Source organism: Mobula birostris, chromosome 6 (assembly GCF_030028105.1).
Source record: "Mobula birostris isolate sMobBir1 chromosome 6, sMobBir1.hap1, whole genome shotgun sequence".
Lineage (NCBI taxonomy): Eukaryota > Metazoa > Chordata > Chondrichthyes > Myliobatiformes > Myliobatidae > Mobula > Mobula birostris.
In genome coordinates, this window is record NC_092375.1 from 184472944 (window position 1) to 184496405 (window position 23462).

At 42.8% G+C, this 23462-nt stretch overlaps 1 protein-coding gene across 5 annotated transcripts in view; it reads right to left on the reverse strand.

Moving 5' to 3' along the window:
* The window catches only part of csrnp3 (cysteine-serine-rich nuclear protein 3), a 235708-nt gene that overhangs the window by 86030 nt on the left and 126216 nt on the right, over nucleotides 1-23462 (reverse strand). For all 5 annotated transcript variants that reach the window (XM_072262045.1, XM_072262043.1, XM_072262044.1 and 2 more), the window contains one exon: nucleotides 20496-20584. The gene's annotated coding sequence lies outside the window, so the exon portion shown is untranslated. The remainder of the gene's footprint in view (nucleotides 1-20495; nucleotides 20585-23462) is intronic.

Below are 23462 nucleotides of genomic sequence, written 5' to 3' on the forward strand. Positions count from 1 at the left end.
TTTTTTCCAATATTCCACACTTTTTCAAAAAAGTTTCCCTTTTTTTCTTACTAAGATACAACATTTCAAACTGCAGAGTACCTTGGATAAATCCTTCACGTCTGAAATCAGCAGACTCTTTGGACTGTTCATCGTGTTCAAGCCATTTCTGACGTAGTTAATGGCAAGACATTCCAATGAAAACCATTGAATAACAATCAAGAGAAAGTTTGCTGCCTGATTTTCCTGTCTCCATCCTGGGGATATTGAAACCAGTTGTGGCCTCAACCATTTCCCCGACTGAAATCATGTAACTTAATACAGGTGAGGATTAAGTTGTGACTAACTGCAAAGTCTTTCCCGTTTTAGTTTGGTGCCAGAAATGCTGACAAGTGTTGGACATACTTTGAAGATCTGATGGCTTACTACATAATCACCTACCTCATCTCAGAATCAAAATGGCTGAAAAACATCCCTTGGTTATCGCACCGCTTGCAACAGACAACTCCATTGCATACTTTTTAAAAAGTTGAACATGTGAATCAATTCACATTTCAGTGGTTGTTAAATATTCGTTTCCACTTACTTCTGTATCATATTACTGAGCACATTGTTTGACGTAACTAGGACATTAGAAACTCTAAATAGAATAATTATTCTGTGCTGTTCAATTACTGAAAATATCTGTTAACATTTTACCAAAAGCAGAACATTATACCATTTCAAAGATCAAAGCTTTTGTCATCTACGCGCTTGACTGGCCGGTTCAGAATTGCATTTCAACACAATGCCATAATCCTGTAGGTAAAAATACTTCGTGTCTTACATTCTGAGGGAAAAAAGGCCAAAGGATTTGGGAAGAAAAACAGACACCAGCTTTAAATACAAACAAACTTGCTTTCACCGATTTTTAAATTACATGCTAGGAGCAACAAACACAAAATGCTGGAGGAACTCAGTAGGCTAGGCAGCAGCAATGGAAATTGTAAACAGTCGACATTTTGGGCCAAGACCCTTCATCAGAACTGGAAAGGAAGGGGGAAAGATGCTAGAATAAAAAAAGTTGGAGCAAGGGAAAGAGGATAGCTAAAAGGTGATGGGTGAAGCCAGATGGGTAGGAAAGGCAAAGGGATCTGCTAGGAGAGGAGAGTGGAGCATCGAAGAAAGGGAAGGATGAGGGGACCTAGGGACAGGTGAGGGGCAGGTGAGAGGCCAGAGTGGGGAATAGATGAAGAAGTGAGTGGGAGGGAAAAATTTTTTACTGTAAGGAGAAATCTATATTCATGCCATCAGGTTGAAGGCTACCCAGATGGAATATGTTGTTCTTCCACTGAAGCTGGCCTCATTGTGGCACAACTGGAGGCCAAGGACAGACATGTCAGAACAGGAATCAGAATCAGAATTAAAATGTTTGGCCACTGGGAACTTCCAGATTGCATGTGGCAGTTAAAATGTGTCAACTATGAAACAGCATAACTTTCAAAATCTCTTATACTGACTGAAAATATGCTTTCACCTGCCATTATATTGTTGCCACAAGGGATTTGTCCATGAGCATACAGAATTTTATGTATAAAGAAATGGAATCAAGCTTTTTTTCCAGTATTCATAAATTTTGTTCAATATTTTATCCAGACACATGCTACTTCAAAACAAAAGGTGATTAATTTTCAAAGATGCTGCATTAAAGAAGTTTGCTCTTCATTTGGATTTCCTTGTACAATGCACATCTATTACATGTCTTTTACAGCAAGTGTGGGCTAACATCTTCTTCCCAGCGGCATAAGAAGGTAACCTAAAGAATCCCAGGCAGCTACACATTGATGTCCTATATAATACGACCGCCAAGTAAAACCTAATGGAACTTTCCATTTGCTTATATAGAAGTTACAAGTTGTTCTCTTTATCAAGGTTAATAGCAACATCTCTTTTAAACACTACTTTTTCCAATTCCCCATACAGTTTTTGTAATTCCCCTTTTCTTCAAACTTCCTTCATCAGCGTCCATCATGAGTGATCCCCACCACCCAGGCCATGCTCTCTTCTCATTGCTGCCATCAGCAAGGTGGTACAGGAGCCTTCAGAGTCACACCACTGGGTTCAAGATCTAAAAACTAAAGCACGTGGAGGCTATGGAAAGTACTGTGCAAAAGCCTTAGGCATTATATATATAATTGCACTATACTACTCCCACAAAAAACAAATTTCATGAAATACTGTATGTGAGTGATATAAACCTGAAACTGGTATGAACTGATAGTATTGTGGACTGAGAGTGGAAAGGGGGCAGTGAGAGGGGAATCATGGTTGGGAAAAAGGGAAGGGAGATAGGAGGGAGCAGGAGGCACCAGAAAGACATTCTGTAGTGATCAATAGACCAATTGTTTGGAATCAAATGACCCTGCCTGGTGTCTCAGGGCTGGGTGTGCCTGCACCCACACCACCCTCTGCCCCTGGCACTCCATCTCTGCCACCAGTCCCACACCCCTCCCGTGATGCTGCACCTCACCTTTCCCAACATCCTTCACTCCTGCCAAATTTACAAACTCACTCTCTGCTCTACATTAACAAATACAGTACTGTGCAAAAGTCTTAGGCACCCTAGCTAGATATATGTGCCTCAGACTTTTGCATAGTGCTGTAGGTTTAAGAGCGAGAAGAAGTGGTGGGTGCCTGGGACTTGAGTTTTTCTACTTAGGGAACATTGATATTGGTGGAACCTTAATACAGTATTAAGACTAACTGCAGTATTTCTCAAAGTTACAAGTTACTTCACTAGCTCTAATCCAATCACAAACAAGAGAAATTCTGCAAATGTTGGAAATCCAATCAACACACCCAAAATGCTGGAGGAACTCAGCAGGCCAGGAAGCATCTATGGAAAAAGGTACAGTCACTGATTTGGGCCGAGACCCTCCGGCGGAACTGGAAAGGAAGGGGTAAGACATCCTGCCAAAGGGTCTTGGCGCGAAACATCAAAGGTATTTTTTTTCCATAGATGCTGTCTGGCCTACAGCATTTTGTGTGTTTCACTCGCTGTAAAGTATTTGATGTTGTGAAAAGTTAATACTTAAACAAATTGTTTAGTAAAACAAGCTGACTATTTGGTCAGGGCATGAAGGCGTATGGCAAGGCGGCAGGAGATTGGGGTTGAGAGGGAAATGGATCAGCCATGATGAAATGGTGGAGCAGACTTGATGGGCCAAATGGCCTAATTCTGCTTCTATATCTTATGGTCCAAGTCCTTTACTTTCATTACATGCCAAGGTCAGGTGTGGTTATGGAGAAGATCAGTAGCCAGATTTGTATGGACTATCCTTTCGTTCTAACTGTACTCTGTCCTTCTGCTCTCAGTGTTCACTAACAGCAGCATGTCACAGCTTTTGCAACTGAAGGTAAAAGGCAACAGCCTGTTATTGCACAAAGAATCAGATCTGCTTTATCATCACTGACATGAAGTGAATTTTGTTGCTTTTATCTATCGCGTACAGTACAATACATTAAAATGACTATCAGCTACAATAAGAGATAAAAACAAGACCTGTGTTAAAAGAGATGAAAATAGTGAGGTAATGTTGGTGCTCCATTCAGAAAACTGATGGCGGTGGGGAAGGAGCTGGTTTCTAGAACTTTTGAGCGTGCATTTTCGGCTCCCCCCCGATGGTGGTAATGAGAAGAGAGAACACCCTAGACGATGAGGGTCCTTAATGTTTTTACCACCTTCTTGAGGCAACGCATTTTGAAGGCGTCTTTGATGGTGGGATGGCTCTTGTCTGTAATGGAGCTGGCGGGGTTTACAACTCTGCGGCATTTTTTTCCCAATGTCTTGCCTGATATTACTGGCTTGATACTCTTGCAACTTCTGGCTGTTATGGGTATTCCTTTCTGAAGACACGCAGTTGTTCTGAGTTTCAGTGCTTTTAGTACCTTATACATAAGGCCATAAGACATAAGCAGAATTAGGCCATTCAGTCCATTGAGTCTGCTGCATTTCATCATGGCTGATCTATTGCCCTCTTAACCCCATTCTCCTGCATTCTCTGCCATAATCTTCCATGCCCTGACTAATCAAGAACCTATCAACCTCCACCTTAAAAGCACTCAGTGACCAGGCCTCCAAAGCCACCTGTGGCAATGCATTCCACAGATTCACCACCATCCAGCTAAAGAAACCCCTCCTCATTTCAGTTCCATTTTGAGGCTGTGCCCTCTGGCCACCAAAAGAAACACTTTTTCACATCTATCCACTCTCTCTAGGCCTTTCAGCATTCAATAGGTTTCATTGAGATCTTCCCTCATTCTTCTAAATTCCAGCGAGTACAGGCCCAGAGCCATCAAATGCTCCTCAAATGATTAGCCTTTCAATACAAGAATCATTTTCATGAAGCTCCTTTAAACCCACTACAATGTCAGCACATCCTTTCCAGCAAATATAGGCCCAGAGCCATCAAACACTCCTCATTTAACCCTTTCATTCCCAGAATCATTCTCAATTTATCCACATCATCTGTGTAGTTGAACATGGCCTTTACACGAGAATGCAGTCCAAATTGCAAAGGCATGAACTCTCTCCTTATGGAAAGAAGATGACTTATTTCTCAGCCTTGGGCAAGCTATGATTTATAGTCCAGAGATCCTGTTGAAGGAGGTTTCAAAGAACTGCGATCATCTGGAGAGGCACTGAATTCTTCTTTCTTTGATCTAGGAAGGTGATGCATGACTGGTAGACCCTGTGCATTGAATTTAGAAGCTGCATATGGAGTCCCTCAACTACTTAGTATTTCATCCACTATCTTCAGAGTTCAGATACTGGTGATGGTGATGACAATTGAAGATATAATTGACCCTCCACGTATTATGCCTCTCAGAAGAGAGCAGCAAGAATGGCTTTCATTATAGGTAAAGAGACTAAAGGGATGTGAAGCAACAATATATAAAAATCATGATCTGTACACTGGAATTTGTCCTGGTGATTAAAACCAGAATGATGGTAGTGTGTTTCTGTGAAACTAAGCCCCTTTTAACTGCTGCACAAATTCTCAGATTCCAGCTCTGGTAGCTTCTGTGCATCAGGAACAGTGGCGTATCTAAGGTATGGCAGGTATGGCACATGCCCTGGGCGCCACTTGAAGGGGGTGGGGGGGCGCCACTGAGCAGTTTCTATTAAAGTCAGACAAGCCATCCTCGGATAGTGAAAAAAGAATTTTCTTCAGATGTATGATCTGTCTTTGATTATCATGGGTGAGAAGCACTGGGATGGCCTTATTTCAGAGCATTGTGTAAGAAGACCATGAAACGTTTCTTCATGAAGAAGGAAAGTGGAGTTGAAGGACGGAAGAGACAAAAGTTGGAGGCGGAGGAGGAAGCCAAGAAGTCGAGCAAGTTCTTTATGCCCTTCTTTGAAAAGCCCGGAACAAGTAGTTCGACACGTTCCAGGAGTCACCTGCACCTGCTACAAGTCTGTTAGAATCCGAACGTGGATCAAGTACAAATGCGTCACAAGCCAAGGAGGAAGTCAAGTCAGATAAATCAGAGTATGATGAGATTAAGAGTGAGGCTGCCACAGAGAATGTGGACATGACAGGAGGGAAAGATGATGGAGGTGGTGGTGATGTTGAGTTTATTGATGAGATTTTACCTGACGAGATTGAACCTGACGACACTGAACTAGAGAACTGGATGGTGTCAAAGAGCCTCGAAGTGTCACACCGGAAGTGACTGAACAGCATGACATTGGACTTCTGAAGTTCCACAAGGATACAGGAAAAGCAATTCTGCCTGATGCGCTGGGAACAGAAATAATAAAGCTGGGTTCAAAGTATTTCCAGAACAGTGAGGGGCCTTTCCCACCAACAAATAACCGCTCGATGAAAAAAACTTGGTTCGAGAGGAAATTGGGAAATAGTCATGGTGAGGAAGTGACCTGCTCGTGGCTGGTCTATTCCCCTTCTAAAAAGTTTGCATTTTATATCTGTTGTCTTCTCTATTCCCAGTCAGACCATCAACCCTCATTGGAGCAGGAAAGTGGATTCAACCAGTGGAAAGCACCTGAAAGGATTAGTGTTCATGAAAATGCCAAGAATCATTGGGAACGCCTCACACAGTGGAAAGAAATGGAAAGAAATTTAGCTGGACACAGAGGAGTTATTGACACAGTATTTCAGTCACAGATTGAGAAGGAAAAGCAGAAGTGGCGTGATACCTTGACGAGAACCCTTCACTGCATAAAATTCCTTGCGACTTTGAACCTGGCTTTGCGAGGGGACAGGGAGTCACTTCAGCTAGACGAGGACGCCAATGTGGGAAATTTCCTTGGCTTACTGAAACTACTGGCCATCTTTGACCCTGTCATAAAAGAACACCTTTCATTTGAAAATTATCCTGGATCCACGTCTTATCTTTCACCGGGTGTCCAGAACAAATTCATCCACATGATGGCATCCACTGTTTGCCAGAGTTTACTGAGAGGCATTCGTAAAGCCAAATACTATGGTTTCATGTTCGATTCGACTCCTGATCAGGCACACCGTGAGCAGATGTCAGAAGTAGTGAGATATGTGAAAGTTGATTTTGAGAGGAAAACAGTCCGCGTTAGAGAGTCCTTTCTTGGTTTTATCCAGATTAGCCAGAAGGATGCTGAGAGCTTGGCTGAAGACATCTTGAAACAGCTAGAGAAGGACGAAATGGAACTACAGGACTGTCGGTCACAGTGCTATGACAACACTGCTGTGATGGCTGGACATAGAGGTGGTGTTCATCAAAGAATAAGTGAGAAAAACAACTGGCAGTGTTTGTGAATTGTGACAATTACTCACTCAACTTGGTGGGTGTACATGCAGCCAAGCAAGATACAATGGTGGCCACGTTTTTTGGAACCATCGAAGCTCTCTACGTGCTTTTCTCTCGTTCAACACAGCGATGGGAAAAACTCAAAAACGCCGTGCCTGTGGTTGTTAAGTTGAAGTCCAAAATCAGGTGGAGTGCAAGGACAGAAGCAGTGAAGCCCGTCAACAAGTACCTTGGAGATACTTCAAGTTCTCCAGGACATGATAGACAGTAAAAATGAGACCAGTGAACAAGAAGTGACGCAAGGCAGCTGTACAACCGCATGTTGAGTTACGCTTTTCTGATTTTGCTAGGATTTTGGAACAAGGTACTCATTCACATTGACTGTATTCAAAAGAGGCTGCAGGATCCTAGCATGACCTTCCACGATGCTGCCCTGGATTTGAAAGCCCTCCCAGATTATTTTTATGATGAAAGAGAAGTGTTGGTCAGTGAGTCACTCGAAGAAGGTGTCAGTCTCTGTCAAGAATGGAATATTGAAGATGAAAGACGTCAAAGATGAAAGAACCGAATGGCTGATGAGAACTCGAGAGATGCTGGGTTAACAGCTAAGCAGGAAATAGAAAGAATCATGAAGGGAACACTCGACAGTCTTCACATAGAAATGGACGAAAGGTTCTCTTGCTTGCACGACACTGATGCCAAGTTTGGGTTCCTTCTCGATGTGGACTGTGTTACGGCACCAACAGTAATGACCTAAAGAAGTACAAAAATCTGGGTGAATTGTACAGCTCTGATGTTGATGGACAGCAACTATATGAAGAAATTTTGGATTGCAGAATGTTGCTAGTGGGTAAACATGAAAATATCAAGACCTGAAGAGCTTCTTGAGTTTATGTTCAGTAAGGAGATGAGAGTGTCTTCCCCAATCTTTGCATTGCTATTCAGATAATGCTAACCATCGCAGTTTCCATCACCAGCTGTGAGAGATCATTCAATAAGTCAAAACTAATAGTTTCGTATTTGAGAGCCTCCATGGGTCAAGGCAGACTCTGTGATCTTGCTCTGCTGAGTGTAGAAAGAGGAGACACTGAAAAAACTGACTTTGATCACATCATAGACCAATTTGCATCAGTGAAAGCAAGGAAGGTGCAGTTATAATTTTCATGTAGTGCCATAATTTATTAATTAAAAGATTAACATGCGTGACTTGTATTTTTGAGCTGATATTATGGGAAAGTTATCTAAAGGATGGGTGTCAGATGTTTGGACAGGGGCGCAATTTCAGTGCTTGCCATAGGCACTATTTACAGCAGATACGCCCCTGATCAGGAAATCAAGTTAAACACAATGGTAACCAGCATAACATCACTGGAGAATGTTTTCTAATTAGAAGTCTGCTTCCCTGTGTCTGAGGTCTGAACCATAGCCCTAAATGTCTTTTAAGATCTTATGAGTTGGGAGTGTGTGGGGGTGGGGGGGGGGGGGGTGGTTGAATACTTAAAACCAGTCTTCTCAGTGCAACTGAAAAGACTAATTTCACTCAAATATGCACACTGCAACATAAGTTGTTCTTATTGGAAGGGAAGGGGTCACAAGGGACTGTCAAGTTAACAGTCAGCTATTTTTAACAGCAGTCACTCAAGCACTTAAATCATTATGGAAGTACGAGCCACGTATCTATTTTCTGCCTGAATTGTATTTTGTGTTATGCATTTATAATGGGTAATATGCCATGTGGGTTGCAGGAGGTAGAAGTGAATGAGTGTGGTTTGATACCCATGTTTTGTCTAAATCAGTGTAGTCTGGTTAGAGCCAGCCAGGGGGTTGGAGGTGATTTATTTTTGTTGACCTCAAATGCTTAAGTTCACTATTATATTGTTATTAGTGGGCTTATTTTGTTATATCGCTAGTTTCAGTACTTTTGTACAATATCATGTTACACTACAAGAATCTGGAAAACTACAAAAATCCTAGCAGAAACACAAACAACAGATGAAGTGAATTCTTAGAAGCTTGGTTCTCAACAGAAGACTCAATTAACAAGTATATTGAACTGGATGCAATTTACAAACCTATGTGTCTGCGGGATTGGGACCAAGGGATGAGCAGTGGGCACCTGAAGAGCCAATGCTCACAATGACTGATAACCAGGGATACAGGCCAGCGGAGATCACTCAGCTACACAATTGGCTGGGACCCAGTCTGTGAACCAACCCACCAGGACAATGAGTCAGGCCAATATAAACGCCAGCACTCCTCAGAAACAACGCTCATTTGCACACCGATGACGTCACCTTGACTGATGACAAAACGTTTGCAACGTAACCTCCAGGCTCAATGAACGAATTACAAAGAAGATTTTATAAGTTGCAATGAGACTACCTCTCATTCTATTCAATGTACCCTCAAACTAACAACCTGACATCACTAGACCAGTACAGTGAATCTCTGCTACACTCCCTCTATGGGAAGGGAATCCTTTCTTCATTACGGAGTGCAAAGCTGAACACAATACTCCAGGTCCAGTCTCAGTAAGGCTCTATGCCATTGTAATGAACTACTTCTTTGATAATGGTTATTGTTATGTTTTGTAGCTCCAAAAACTACAAAGGGTGATTGATAAGTTTGCGTCCTAAGGCAGAAGGAGTCTAACTAGCACACTTATTTTTCAACATAGTCCCCTCCTACATGTACACACTTAGTCCAGCAGTTGTGGAGCATACGGATCCCTTCTTTGTAGAAGTCGGCGTCTTGGACCTCCAGAAGTGGTCCGCAGCAGGGGTGATTGACACATTCGTGGCCTAAGGTAGAAGGAGATGAGTTATTAACTTCAAACTTTCTCCAATTTCACTCAAAGAGTTGAACTGCATATGCATGTAACAACAGCGTATAACTCATCTCCTTCTACCTTAGGCCACGAACTTATCAATCACTGCTGCTGTGGACCACCTGGAGGTCCAAGACGCTCCCATTACATGCACGTGCAGTTCAACTCTTTGAGTGATAACGCAGAAAGTTTGAAGTTAATAACTCATCTCCTTCTACCTTAGGCCATAAACTTATCAATCACCTCTGCAGTGGACCACTTCTACAAAGAAAGGATCCGTATGCTCCACGACCGCTGGACTAAGTGTGTACATGTAGGAGGGGACTATGTTGAAAATTAAATGTGCTAGGTTTTCTAAAATTGACTCCTTCTACCTTTAGGCCACAAACTTCTCAATCACCCCCCGTAATTAAAAGAAAAACACAGGAGCCAGGGATAAACGTGTCTACTTCAAAGATGCTGGAGGAATTCAGCAGATGAGGCAGCATCTATAGAAAAGAATAAACAGTCAACGTTCGGGGCCGGGACCCTTCTTCAAGACTGAGAAGGAAGGGGAAAGGCGCCAGAATGAAAAGGTGGGGGAAGGGAAAGAGGCTAGCTGGAAGGTGATAGATGAAGTGAGGTGGCTGGGAAAGGTCAAGGGCTGGAGAAGATGGTGGAGAAGGCAAGCTCCCAGGAAGGATATCTGGCTGTGGCCCCTCCCTCCATCTTTTCACCCTTCCTTCTCAGTCCTGAACAAGAGTCTCTGCTCGAAACTTTGACTGTTGCTTCATTTCCATGGATGCTGCCTGACTTGTCGAGTTCCTCCAGCATTTTGTCTGTGTTGCTTTGGATTTCCAGTTTCTGCCAACTTTCTCAAGAGTATGTCTACTTGGTTTAGTTTTACTTTGGTGAGGTGCACACACGTGATGTGGTGGCATAATAACAGATGCCAGTCATGTACATTTACATGTAACCCATAACGAATTATGTAAATAGTCGTAAAGTAGTACAGCACAGAACCAGGCCAATCGCCCCATCGAGTCCATGGCAAAACCATTGAAACTGCCCTCTCCCATCAACCTGCAACCGGGACCATAACCCTCCACACCCCTACCATCCATGTACCTATCTAAACTTCTCTTAAATGCTGAAATTGAGCTCGTACGCACCACTTGTGCTGGAAGTTCATTCCACTCTCTCACAACCCTCTGAGTGAAGAGGTTTCCTCTCATGTTCCCAATAAACTTCTCACCTTTCACCCTTAACCCATGACCTCTTATTGGAGTCTCAGTGGAAAAAGCCTGCTTGCATTTTCTCCCATCCATACTCCTCATAATTCTGTATACCTCTATCAACTCTCCTCTCAATCTCCTACGTTCTAAAGAATACAGTCCTAATCTATTCAATCTTTCCATATAACTCAGGTGCTCCAGACATGGGAACATCCATGTAAATTTTCTCTCTACTCTTTCAACCTTATTTGCATCTTTCCTGTAGGTAGGTGACCAAAACTGCACACAGTACTCCAAATTAGGCCTCACCAGCATCTTATAGAATTTCAACATAACATTGCATCTCCTATACTCAAACATTGATTTATGAAGCCCTAAGTGCCAAAAGCTTTCTTTACGAACTTAGACGTCACGCTTAATGAATTATGAACCAATATTCCCAGATCCCTTTGTTCTACCAGACTCCTCTGTATTTCTTTGCTTTGTGGCCGTCTGCAATAAGAAGAAAATCAAGGTTGTATACTTTATATATACTTTGATAATAAATGTATTTTGAACTTTGATGGTGCACAAAAATTTTGTTTCAAACTTTACAGCATCAAATGAGAGTCAAACTGACCAATATAATTTAAAATTACTGCACGTGATTTTATTTGGGCCCAAGACCAATCAAAATTCCAAGCAATCGCAGTAGAAAATAACCTCTATATTTTCTTGGTGAGAAAATACAAACTTTAATTTTCCTTCCCGCTCCTATTCTGACCTATTGACCTGTGGCCTCCTTCCTGTAGAGTCACAACGAGGACTGAAGCAGACTTACGGATCAGCATATCATACTTCATCTGGGCACACTGAAGCCTTCTGGACTCCATACCCAATTCAACAACTTTGGTAACCTGATTTTTGTCTGTATCTATTTGAGACAGTCATTCAACCTGTTTGTGTTTTCCTTCTTTTTCCTCCTCTGGCAGTGGAAGACATGCCCTGCCTGGTCTACTGGTCATCTCTTCCTGATCTATACTTTGCAACTCCTACATTCTTTTACTGATGTTCCACTTCCTGACGGCTCCCATTCAGTGACCAGATAACCTATATATAAGCTCATCAACTTTTCCCCTGTCAGAAACATTCCACCACCCTGTCCACTCTCGCTGCAGTTAATCAACTTTCTTTTATCTCCTTCTCAGTTCTGACAAATTACCTTTGAGATGAAAAACTACAATATTAAATCTTATCACCAAACATACCATTCCCTCTCTCCACCCCCCCCCCCCCAACTTTCTGTAGGGATCTGCGTTTCCTTGTCCATTCATCACTCCCACTATGCCGGCTATGTAGAAGTCTATGCTTGAAGACTTCCCCAGTAATACTCTCCAATTCTTCGACAATAAGACACTGGAGCAGAATTAGGCCATTCAGCCCCTCGGTTCTGCTCCGCCATTCCATCATGGCTGATCCCGGATCCCACTCAAACCCATACACCTGCCTTCTCACCATATCCCTTGATGCCTTGGCCGATCAAGAAACAATTAACTGCCTTAAATATACCCATGGACTTGGCCTTCACCACAGTCTGTGGCAGAACATTCCACAGATTTACTACTCCCTGGCTAAAAAAGAAAATCCTCCTTACTCCTGTTCTAAAAGGTCGCCACTCAATTTTAAGGCTGTGCCCTCTACTTCTGGATACCCCTACCACAGGAAACATCCTCTCCACATCCACTCTATCTTAGTCCTTCAATATTCGGTAGATTTCAATGAGATTCTCACGTATTATTCTAACTTCCAATGAGTCAAGGCCCAAAGCTGCCAAAAGCTCCTCATATGTTAACCCCTTCATTCCCAGAATCATCCTCATGAACACCCTCTGGACCCTCTCCAATGACAACACATCCTTTCCTCTTCTCCACTGACGACTGCATTGGTGTTGGTTGATGTACCCATGCAGAGCTCGTCAACTTTCTCAAATTTCCCTGTAGTTTCTACTCTGCCTTTAAATTTGCTTGGTCCATCTCTGACACCACCCTCCCCTTTCTTGATCTCTCTGTCTCAATCTCTGGAGACAAACTGTCAACCGACGCCTTTGATAAAATTACTGACTCCCACGCTTATCTCGACTATATCTCTTACCGCCCTGTCTCCTTTAAAAATGCTATTCCCTTTTCTCAGTTTCTTCTCATCTGCATCTGTTCCCTGGATGCTGCTTCCCATTCCAGGACATCAGAGATGTCCTCCTTTAAAGAACAGGGTTCCCTTCCTCCACTGTTGATGCTGCCCTCACCCACATCTCCCCCCCTCCACCCTCCTTCTATTCCCCACTCTGGCCTCTTACCTCTTCTCATCTATCAGCTGCACTTGGTGCCCCTCTTCCTTCCCTTTCTCCTATGCTCCACATTCCTCTCCTGTCAGATTCCTTCCTCTCCAGCCCTTTACCTTTACCTTTTCTACCCACCTGGCTCCATCTCCTAGCTATCCTCTTTACCTTTTTCACTCTGGCAACTTTCCACTTCCTTCTCAGTCCTGGAGAAGGGTCTTGGCCTGAAACATTGACCGAACGCATGACCAAATCATTTACATGAACGCTGCCTGACCTGCTGAGTTCCTCCAGAATTTTGTGTGCGTTGCTTTGGATTTCCAGCATCTGCAGACTTTCTCATGTTTAATATTAAACCTATTTCGCTTCTCTGTGTGTGACCAAATCTGCTGAGTGTTTCCAATATTTTCTGTTTCTATTTCAAACTTCCTGCGCGTTTAGTTTTTTCTCCCAATTTTCAAAATAACTAGTCAAGTTTGCAAAGTACAGTTCCATGGTACACTATTTATTTAAAATAAGATAAAACTTTATTTGTCCCAAAGGAAATTATGGTTGCAAGGTTGCTCAGTCAGAAATATATACTTTAAAATATGATATGTAACATTGAGGTATGAAAAAAATACAAAATGTGAATTTAAAAGTAATAGTGTAAAATAAAGATGTGTAATGCAACCATATACTTATATATTTAGGGAGGAGGAGTTGTAGAATCTTATAGCCACGGGGGGAAAGGATCTCCTGTGACGTTGAGTGGTGAACCTCGGTGGAATCAGTCGGTGACTAAAGGTGCCAGTGTTTGTCCAGTATGTCATGGAGGGGGTGAGAGGGATTGTCCATAATGCTCCATAACTACTGCAGCATCCTCCTCTCAGACACAACCATTTATTGAGATACAGCACAGAACAGGCACTTCCGGCCCTTCGAGCCACGACACCCCACAGCCCGATTTAATCCTGGCCTCATCACATGCAATTTATGATGACCAATTAACTTACCAACTGGTACATCTTTGGACAGTGGGAGGAAACCGGAATACCCAGGGGAAACCCACACGGTCACAGGGAGAACGTACAGACTCCTTACAGGCAGTGACGGCCAACAAGCTCTGGTTGCTGGTAATGATAGTGCCGTGCTAACCACTGCCCTATCATGTCACCTTTTCGATGAAAGTCTATCATACAAAGAGAAAATCCATCATATTGCTGCATAAACTCTGTCAACCACTGTGGAACTTCTGCTAAATCCAGGAAGCTCATTTATTGAAATAATGACAATTCTATGTACAGGGTCCATTTATTCTGTCTGATCTCAAGCTTGGTATTTTGTCTTCTGTTGATATTCTCAGTGGTAATAAAATCTCAGTTGTTTTTATTCAACGAGAACCATGGACTTTGCTAAGTTATAGAATTATTTTAAAAACACTACAGTGGTAACAAAGCAGCAGCAACAAAAAATATTTTTAAATATTCACAAGTATCTAATTTCTTCTTTTAAAAATATATTCATGTTATGGAGAAATTTTCTGGCAGTTGTAAAAGAATTGTTTACAGAGAGATTCCCTGAATAACTTTTAACTGACATGATGGACTCCACTGGTTGTGGTCGACCATGGCTGTTGTGCCCTAGCTGTTGAAGTCAATATGCGAGCCAGGATGGTGCGACTTGCGATTTGGAGAGCAAGTTGTTACCCGTGCCGCAAGCTCGCCTCTCCATGCAGCTGATGAATCTAAAGGCATGATATAGTGTGAACTCAATGTAGGACGACTGCCTTAAGGACTCCAGCTCCGGAATTTACCTCAGGGTTTACTCCGGAAGCCTTCCCCCTGAGTGGGTATAGCTGCGAGCCAGCAGAGGTTTGAGGTAAGAGTTCTCCTTCTTCTAGGTGAGCCAACAACTACGGCTGACAAGCCCCATCTGCCCGAAGCACCAGTAACCCGCCTTTGGCTCTTCTCCTGTCAGTTGAAACGCATCCAGCAGGCTTCGTGGCCAGGCCACATGTGAAGGCCGGGAGCTGGGCTTGGTTGTCAGAGGCTATTTAAGGTGCACACCATTGGGAGCATTTAATAGGTAGTGGGAACTTATCCCCACTAGACCCCCGGATATAATAACCTTAAGGAACCTAATTAACAAAAGGTCTATGAAATACCCAATGATTGTAAATTTTGTTGTTGGACATATAAAGGATTACATTATATAAAAAGAAAATAATGACTTTAAACATGTGCCTTGCCTTCAATTTTCTTTTGCTTTCTGCTTGCCATAATGAAGGATTCATCTTACTGCCAGAAAGCTGAGTTGTTCACACAGTTAAAGCATCTTCGATGTACTGCACATTTTGTATAATGTATAAAAGGACGAGGAAAGCAACAGGGCACTATGGTGAATTTAAATTAAATACATTATCTTGTAAATCAGGTAAGTGCCTGATTTGTGAACTTTTAAACTACCCAGGCAGAATACATTCAAATTTACAAACCTTCCTCAAAAAATATAATTTGATTAACCCATTTCATTGCCCTATTTATGATCCTCAAACCAAAATGAGGTTTTTGCTTAGCATTACAACATTAACCTGCCAAAATGAAGAAAAACAATTTGAAGTCTGCTACCAAATCGACTAAAAGCTCAAGCTGAGTTTAAACTCTGAACAAAACATCACTAAAATTGTGATGTCAAACCAATCTATTTGTAAACATATAAAGCGTTTCCAATCAGCTTGCGTCAATCAAAAGGGAAATTCAGCTCCTAAATATTGGCCTGTCCCTATTATCAACATTTTTTCACATCATTATTCCCGAGGAAGGTCAAATTATGAGCTACTAGGCTTATGTTTACTGAATGAAATTGTAATATCCTTGCTGGTCTGGTGCCAGCTCAGAGGTTCAAGATTGTTTGCTGTCATTGTTCAGTACATGAGTGTAAAGAAGAACCAAGTTATTCTGGATACGATGCAGCATAAAATAAATATAACCATAAAACAATCCTACAAAATACAATGTATAAAATCAAAAATGGCAGCACACAGAGACGCAGCAGCTTCTCCGGCTCCCATCAGTGGCTCTTCAAGATGTCACCAGTGATCAATGTGACCCAAGGTGATGTCCTGCAGACAGGTCACAAAACTGCTATTTCTACTTCTTCTTCTTCTTTCAAATATGCTTTTACTACTAAGCTGCGTGTGACTGGAACCTGTGACTTTGGGCTGATTGAGCAATCTGGTACCTTGCTGTCTCTGATGGAGCTTGGTGAGGTTGGGACCAGAGCATGCGGCCAGAAGCCTGGAGATGGGCCGTGAGCCATTGATTTCTCTGACTGAGGCGTTGAGCTAGGATGAAGTCGACGAAGGTGACAGTGGAGGATGAGCAGGTGCTTGGTGCCATCTGCCTGTGTTTGACTGGTCCTCTCTCTCGCTAGCTACTGTCAGAGGAAAGTGGAGGAGTCTTAGGTTACATGTTATAAGGACTGATTGGCAAGGCTCATGACTGGAATCATTTTTGGGGGGAACTTTGATACTTATGTTGCATGTGTTTCTAGATTCTGGTGACATATTTTTGCAGTTTTTGAGTTGTTTGATCCGAGACAATTGGTGCAGACTGGGGCACTTCGGAGAAGACAGATCTGCAGTCACCTTGTGGCATGGAGCTGAGCTGATCCAGACTGAATACTACTGGACTGCTGGTTTGATGTTTGATGTTCTATGTGTTGTTCACTTGCTTTTTGTTGTTTACGCAACTTGTTCTTCTTTTCACGTGATGGGTGTTTGATGTTTTCTTTGAACGGATTCCATGGTGTTTCTTTGTTAACATAGAATAGTACAGCACAGTACAGGCCCTTCAGCCCACAATGATTGCCTGCAGGACAAATCTCCGAGTTGTATTTTGTAGACATACTTTGATGATAAATGTACTTCGAACCTTTGGTGCTAGTCTTAAATTCTTAGATAGTGTTTCAAAGTTTCTAGCGAGGAATTTCAGTCAACCAACGCTCTTGCACATACGGCACCACCGAACTCTTAGACAAAATTACTTATAATCCATCAGCCACAAAGTTACCATATATTCTGGAGTATAAGCCGACCTGGAGTATAAACCAACCCACCCCCCCGCCTCCATTTTCAAGGTTAAAAAAGTGACCTTTTCATGTTATCTTTGTATAAGCTGACCCCTTTTGTAGAGGTTTTTGATTTAACTAGAAAAGATCACAAGATCTCACATGCTGGTACTCAGCTTTGCTGGATCCGGAACCTGGAAATTTTGCGAACCAGTACCTGCTAAGAAAACAGGCCTACACATTGTAGAGCGTTATAAGCGAATTCTTAATAAATAAATCAGGGAGGGAAATTTTGGATTAGGTCTCCAATGGTAAAGAATCCTCTGGAATGTAACCCCTGTGAAACTATTTAGCGCCCATCGTAATCTCGCTAAAACATAACATGGGGTGTCGGGATCAGTACATGTACTCAGTATTGAGTTTGCGACCACCATGTACAAAAGACTAAAACAAATGCGGTATGATGCTGGCTTCAAGCTGAAGGTTGTTGATTTTACTAAAGGAATGAATAATTCTGCAGCTGCTAAGAAGTTTAGTGTAAACGAGGAACAAGTGAGAGAGTGGAGAAAGACAGAGGACACGCTGAGGGAAATGTCAAAGACAAAATGTGCAAACTTTGGGAAAACATGCCAGTGGCCAGAACTGGAAGAAAAAGTTTTAGAGTGGGTGAATCGCCAGCGATCGTCTGGATACATTGTTACCAGAGAAATGACTCGAGTTCAAGCATTGAAATGGGACGAAAAACACCGTGAGGGCAGTGAAACTTTCAAAGCTACGTGAAGCTGGTGCACCCGATTTATGAATAGACGTGATCTTGTGTTGAGACAAAAAACAAAGGTTGCTCAGAAAATTCCCACAGGGTGTTGTTGTTTACCTCCAAAAACACTACTGGACGGACGAAGCGGGTTGCTTAAAGTGGGTTGAAGAGGTATAGCGTCGACATCCCAAAGGTTTTGGGAAGGAAAAGTCGCTACTTGTCTGGGACATGTTCAAAGTGCACTTGTCAGGTGAGACAAAAGCAGCATTGAAAGCTGAAAATACGGACATTGCAGTCATCTCCGGTTGTTTGATGTCCGTGCTCCAGCCACTAGATGTGAGTTTAAACAAACCATTCAAGGAATTCATGCGTCGACAGTGGAATGAACTTGACTCAAAAACAGCCGATAAATACAACCTGTCTTCCGTGTATTCATTTTTCCAAAGTTGACATCCTCTGTGTAAGCCGACACCCCTAATTTTACGACCAAAATTTAGGGCCAAATTTTCGGCATATACACCGGAATTTATGGTAATAGTGGTGCCCAAGGGGCTAGGGATTCTATGGATACCAGGCCCGTTGACTGCAACCTGGCCGAGGCTGCTTAGCCAAAGGGCGCGGCAGATGCAGAGGGTGCGAGGGGAAGCAGAAAGGTCACAAGAAAGTCGGGGTTAGCTGGGCTCTCCCAACCAGGTACTATCACCTTTCCCGGCCGATGCCCACATGCTAGAAAATAAAATGAACTCACTGAGACTGAGAATGAATGCTCAGAAAGAGATGAGAAATTGCCACATTCTGGTTTTCACCGAAACATGGCTAAACAACAGCCAGAAAGTACCCACCCTCGCCCCCCCCCCCCAGTCCCCTTTCAGGTGAACAGTCACTTCTTGTAACAGCAGCAGACGTGAAGAGGACTGCAGGGAATCAGCACCAGTAAGGCTACAGGGCCAGACATCATCCCAGGCCGAATACTCAGGGATCGTGCACACCAGCTCAGTGATGGACATTATCAACACTTCACTCATCCAGGCTACTGTCCGCTTCATGTCATCTACCATCATCCCTGTACCAAATAACTGTACAACTTCGGAGCTGAACGACTACCGCCTGGTAGACGTACAATCAATGCACATCAGCTGTCTTATGTAATGATATCTATTGTGCTTTTTTACTTGTGTTCTTTAAGTCATTGCATTTTGTTTTGTGCTGGGTTGGATCTGGAGCAACAATTATTTCATTATCCTCTGCACTTGTGCGCTGGAAATGATATTACACAATCTTGAATCTTGAATGTACAAGTAACGTAGCAGAGTGTGTTGGGGTGGGGGATGAAGGGTGCTGAGCAGCTGTGGAGAAGAGTGGCCTACGTGGATGTAGTGGAGATGTTGATCAGCTTGAAGGTTTGGTGGAAGTAACCACTTTTGTGTCCAATGGTGCGGGAAGAAGGATTTGGAGGCTGACGTGCCTGATCCGTTTTGCTTGTTTTTTTTGTGCAGGAGGAGGGATTTGGGGAGGATTGATGTGCCTGATCCATTCTGTTCATTTTTTTTTTGTGGGTGAAGAAGGATTTGGGGGTCGATGTGCCTGATCCGTTTTGCTTGGATTTTCTGTATGGAAGGGAATTCGAGGGTCGATGTGCCTGACCTGTTTTGTTCATTTTTTGTGTAGGAGGAGGGATTTGGGGGTTTATGTGCTGGATCCATTTTGTTTTGTTTTTGTGCAGGGAGGGAAATTTGGTGGGGGTCGATATGCCTGATGTGTTTTACTTGGTTTTTGTGTGTGAGGAGGGATTTTGGGGTCAATGTGGCTGATTTGTTTTGTTCGGTTTTTGTGTAGGGAGAGGGTTGATGTGCCTGATCTGTTTTTGCTCAGCTTTTTTTGCGGGGATCTGGGACTTGGGCAGGATGATCATGCTACCCTTCTCTTCTTTTCTTTTCTTGGCTTCATGGCGACCTGGAATTGAAGAATTTCAGTGCTGTATACTTTGTTAGTAAATAAACTTTTGAACATTTGCTGTGGATACTGCATAGCCTCTTCTCTGATGGGAGCAGGACAAACAGTCCATGAATAAGCAGGATGGGTGTGATCTTTCATGATACCTTTTGTAAAGCTAATTTTGGTATAATTATTAAATCACAATATAGTGAAGCTTATCAATTACCTTTCAGATCCATCTGAGTTCAACTCCCCATCACAATGGGCTGGATGTTCTCACTATAGTACAGTGCATTGAGTCCTGTCTCATTGAATTTATTGTGTTCCCAACAAGTCTTCTTGGAATGAAGGTCACTGAACAGGCAGGGGAAGGTGCTCCAGTGGGATTCCTGTCACCACAAGGAGTCCGCCAGTCAGGAAGGGAAATCCTGTTGGCATTCCATTTGTAGTCAGAGAGCAGGAACATAGCACCATTGAGCCCTGAGAAGAATTCTGGTAAACTATCCTCACTGACGGCAGATGCAACTTGAGACCGTAATATCCCAACCAAAATGGTTCACTTGAATAATCGGAGTAACTCATTTGCAACTCAAAGCAGACATTATTAATATTTCATGAAAGTGAGCTCACCTTTGAAACTTGATAATCTGGATCTCACTGAGATTTCCCAGTTAGTTCCCGCTCTTTTTCTGCCTTCATCCTTCTGCTTCGTGTCGCACCTGAAATAGCAATTTAAATATTAGCTAACATGCTGCCACATTCAAGTTCACAGTTCAAAGTAAATTTATTATCAAAGTGTATATACATGTCACCAAATACAAACCTGAGATTCATTTTCTAACGGGATACTCAGTAAATCCAGTAACAGAATTAATGAAAGACTACACAACTAGGGTGTTCAACCAATATGTAAAAGACACAAACCGTGCAGATATAAAAGGAAATAAATAAGTAATAGATACCAAGAACATGAGATGAAAAGTCCTTGAAAGTGAGCCCATATGTTGTGGGAACATTTCAGTGATGGGGCAAGTGAAGTTATTCACTTTGGTTCAAGATCCTGATGGTTGAGGGGTAATAACTGTTCCTGAACCTAGTGGTGAGAGTCCTGAGGCCCCTGTGCCTTCTTCCTGATGGTAGTGGTGAGAAGAGAGCATGTCCAGGGTGGTGGGGGGGGGAGGACTCTGATGATGGATGCCATTTTCCTGTGACAACGTTTCGTGTTAATGTGCTCAATGGTGAGGAGGGCTTTAATCATAATGGTCTGGGCCATATCCACTACTACTTGTAGGATTTTCCGTACCAGGCCACAATGCAGGCAGTCAATACTCTCCACCACACTTGTATTGAAGTTTGTCAAAATTTTAGATTATCATGCCGAATCTTCACAAACTCTTAAGTAGAGGCACTGCTGTGATTTCTTCGCAATTGCATCTTTTGGATAAGCAGTAATGAGATTGCTTTATAAGTATATGTCAAGCTTTGACAATATTATTCATCCGCGACTTTAGCTGTTTTATATTCACTGAGTCCTCTCAAATTTATTTTAAAGCACCTATTATCCGCCAAGCCTACAATTTGTTACATTGCATTTGAGGAACAGACAAAAGCCTAAATGGCAAATCAAGACTGAAAAGTGGGGGCTCAATTTGATTTCCTAGCAGGAAGTGAATGGGTCAAGAGTAATAGCCACTTAGGTAAGTGATGTTCATGCTGAAGGTTAAGTAATAGTACGAGATGTGCTACCCACAGGCAGTCATAGTTGTAGGCCTTTAAGATTTACGATAAGTTAAAAAGAGATGAACAGAAATGCAGTTCCTTAAGGTTGTAATAGCAGGGGGAAGATAGTGGTGATAAGCTCCCACTACCTACTAAAAGCTCCAATGGTGTGCGTCTCAAATAGCCTCTGACAACAAATCCAGTTCCTGGACTTCATGTGTGGCTTAGTTACTCTGCCCAGCACTGTTCCTACCGACAGGAGGAAGGGCAAAGGCAGTTTACTGGTGCCTTAAAGCTAGTCACTTTGGGAAGAGGAGACTTGTCAGCGGTGGTTAGCAGCTAAACACTGATCTCAAATTTCTGCTGCCCTGTGGCTATACCCACTCATGAGGAAGGCTTCAGGAGTAAACCCCGCAGAAAAGCCCGGAGCTGGACTTGCTAAGGCAGTCCTGTGTTGAGTTCAACACTGGCTGGCAACTCCTGCCACGCCGCTGGTGCCGAACTGTATGGGTCTCTGCCGTTTCTTTGGGTTCATCAGCTGCGTGCAGAGGGGGAGCCTGCTGTACGGGCAACAGCTCGCTCTCCGTATCGTACTGCCCTGTAGGCAACTGAGAGGCAACATCCATTGTTGACACTGACCAATGGAGGGTCTCACGACAAACAGAGATGCACATTTTATGGTAAAAAGACAGAAGCACCGTGGAGATGCCAGAGGATGGTGAAATGCAGCAGGATTTCTAGCGAAGGTCTGAGCTTCTCCAAAGAATACTAATGAAAGAATTGAGAATAACAAGCCGGTGTCCTTTTCGACCAGCATAATTTTGTTCATTTAGATTATGAAGACACACAGTCCTCTTTTATTGTCATTTAGTAATGCATGCATTAAGAAATGATACAATATTTCCTCCGGTGTGATATCACAAAACACAGGACAGACCAAGACTGAAAAACACTAACAAAACCACATAATTATAACATATAGTTACAACAGTGCAACAATACCATAACTTGATGAAGAACAGTCCATGAGCACAGTAAAAAGTTCAAAGTCTCTCAGATGTCCCACAGATGTCTCTCAGATCTCATGCAGACGGGAGAAGGAAGAAAAACTCTCCCTGCCATGCCCGACCACAGTCCGACTCTGAGTCGTCCAAAAACTTCGAGCCTCCGATCAGCTCTTCAACACCGAGTACCGAGCACCAACTCTATCCGAACGATTCGACCTCAACCTCGGTCGCCAACAGCAGGCAAAGCCGGGGATTTTGGGGCCTTCCCTCCGGAAGATTCTCGATCGCGCAGTACAACAGCAGCGAACCTGCATTTCAGAAATTTCTCCAGATGTTCCTCTGTGCTTTCACGTCTACGTCTCCATCAAATCACAATTGTCCACAGCCCCTATTTAACGAATACGATATCATTTTCACCGGAGGGCTGCACACGTGGTTTAGCTCGATTCTCAGCTGTTTTGTCATTGTTAAGGAATCAATAAAAATGTTTTTTTTTCTTCAATTTTCAAGGATCTACCATTAGCCCATTAATACTTCTCCAAACATGCTGCTCTCAACAACATCATAGTCAGACAGCACAGAAACAGGTTCCTCAGTCTATTACATCCATGAAAGCCATCGGATACAGTACTGTGCAAAAGTCTTCGGCAGATATATACAGCCAGACTTTTGCACATACTGTAGTAATTTTACGTATTGCACTGTACTGCTGCTGCAAAAAAAATCTAATTTCATGGCATATGTGAATGATGATAAACCTGATTCTCATATGGGTCTCTGTTGTGGTCTGAGAGTGTAAATAAATAAATACATAATAGAGCAAAAGAGGAATAGTGAGGTTGTGTTGATAGAAATCTGATGGCAGAGAGGA